Source organism: Mustela putorius, unplaced genomic scaffold (assembly GCF_011764305.1).
Source record: "Mustela putorius furo isolate JIRA1106 unplaced genomic scaffold, ASM1176430v1.1 tig00003914_pilon_pilon_pilon, whole genome shotgun sequence".
NCBI classification, from domain to species: Eukaryota; Metazoa; Chordata; class Mammalia; order Carnivora; family Mustelidae; genus Mustela; species Mustela putorius.
Genome location: NW_025422061.1, coordinates 1,565,286 through 1,567,761, shown reverse-complemented (window position 1 = coordinate 1,567,761; position 2,476 = coordinate 1,565,286).

The following is a 2,476-nucleotide window of genomic DNA, read 5'->3' as shown; positions in this document are numbered from 1 at the left end:
AGAAACAGAGGGCTGGGAAGCAGGCGAAATTTCAAGCCCGGGCTTCGAAGGGCCCGGCCCCATGGAGCAGCTCCAGGGAGGGGACCCCCTTCAGGCTGAGGATTAGCAGGAGGCGTGCCTCTCAAAGCACTTCTTGGCAGGGTTTGTGTGCGATTGCTCGCAATGCCGCGCCAGGCTCGGGGAGCGGCCAGGCAGACATGTGGCGCCTGAAGCTAGTTCACTGGGCATTTTACGGCCAATTCTCAGGAGCTTTCTGCCCAAACCATTGGTTTGGGCAGAACGATCCTGAGAATTGGCCGGCGTTGGGCAGCACTGAGGAACACACTGCTCTCCGTGGCCCAGGGTCCTTTCTTGACCAGGGCATGCTGCGGCTGCTAGGAAAATGCACGGAAACGACGCGGCCCACCCGGGGGCTCCAGCGCAGGGGAGTGTTCCCAGAGCAGAGTTGAAGGAATGGTGGCGACCGTCTTTCGGGCAGCTGGGACGCCCAAGGTTGGGGCTGAACTCATTGTGGGCATGCAGTTTTATCTCGCTCCAAGGGTTGTCCGAAGTGCTGAAAGGCACCGTTGGCGCAGGCATGGTAGGGAGATGCATGGCGGCGGGACTCTGGCTTCCTGATATGGAGGCCATGAGGGACAGGACCCCGGAAGCAGAAGGCTGGCGAAGCAGGCGAGGGTTTGAGCCCTGGCTTCGTGACAGGCCAGGCCCTATGGTACAGTGCCAGGGATGGGACCCCCGCAGGCCAAGGATCAGCAGGCATCGGCCTCACTGCAGTCTGCCCCCCGGAGGGCTCCTTGGCGGGGTTCGGGAGTGAGCGCTCGCAATGCCGGGCCAGGCCCGGGGGGGGGGGGCGGCCGTGCAGACGTGCAGCGCCCGAAGCGAGTTCACTGGGCGTTTTCCGGCCAATTCTCAGGAGCTTTCTGCCCAAACCGGGGGTTTGGGCAGAACGCTCCTGAGAATTGGCCGGCGTTGGGCAGGCCTGTGGACCGCCCTGCTCTCCATGGCCCAGGGCCCTTTCTCGCCTAGGGCCTGGGGCAAACGCCGGGAAAATGCACAGAAACGACGCGGCCCACGCAGGGTTTCTGGGGAAGGGGAGCGTTCCTGAAGCAGAGTTGAAGCACGGGTGGAGGCAGAGCACGCACCTTTGTCTTTTCAGGCTGATGGGGCGCCCAAGGATGGGGCTCTACTCAGTTGGGTCATGCAGGTTTCTCTCGCTCCAAGGCTTGTCCGAAGCGCCGAAATGCACCTTTTGCGCCGGGGTGGGACAGGGAGGCATGGCCGCGGGACTCAGATTTCCCCAGATGGAGGCACCGAAGGACAGGACCCTGAAAGCGGAAGTCTGGGAAGCAGGTGAAATTTGGAGCCTGAGTCTCAGGGCAGCCCATGTCTCATGGGACAGCACGAAGGACAGGACACCCGCAGACCGAGGAGCAGGAGGCGTCGGCCTCACTGTAGTCTGCCTCGCAGAGGGCTTCCTGGCAGGGTTCGGGCGCGAGCGCTCTCGATGCTGGGCCAGGCCTGTAGGGGCTGCCCTGCAGACGTGTGGCGCCCAAAGCGAGTTCGCCTGGAGTTTGCCGGCCAATTCTCAGGAGCGTTCTGCCCAAACCAATCCCAGTTTGGGCAGAACGCTCCTGAGAATTGGCCGGCGATGGGCAGCCCTGCAGACTGCCCTGCTCTCCACTGCCCAGGGCCATTTCTCACAGGGGGCATGGAGCGGCCGCCTGGATACCGCATGGAAACGACATGGCCCACCCGTGGGCCCAGGCACAGGGGAGAATTCCCGGAGCAGAGTTGATGGACAGGTGATGGACGGGCATGTGCCTCCGACTTTTCCGGCAGATGGGGCGCCCAAGGATGGGGCTGACCTCAGTAGGGGCATGCAGATTTCTCTCGCTCCAAGGCTTGTCTGAAGCAGCGAAAGGCCCCGTTGGTGCAGGGTTGGGAGTGGGAGGTGTGGCCGAGAGTCTCAGGGTTCCCCAGATTGAGGCCCTGATGTATAGGACCCCGAAATTGGATGGCTGAGGAAGCAGGTGAGGGTTCGAGCCCAGACCTCATGGCGGGCCCGGCCGGATGGGCCAGCCTCAGTGAGGGGACCCCACAGGACAATTATCAGCAGGTGTCCGCCTCGCCACAGCCTGCCTCGCGGAGTCATTCCTGACGGGGTTCACTCGCGATAACGGGCCTGGCCCAGGAAAGCGGTCCAGCACATGTGCGGCACCTGTAGCGAGTTCTCCAGGCATTTTCTGGCCAATTATCATGAGTGTTCTGCCCAAACCTATCCCGCCCAGAAAATGCAGTGAGAAGACGCGCCCACCCGGGTGCCCCAACGAAGGGGAGCATTCCTGGAGCAGAGTTGTGGCACGGGTGGCAGCCAGGCATGTGCCTCCGACTTTTCAGGTGGCTGCGGAGCCCCAGGATGGGGTTGAGCCCGAATGGGAATGCAGGTTTCTCTTGCTCCGAGGCTTGTCCGTAGTGC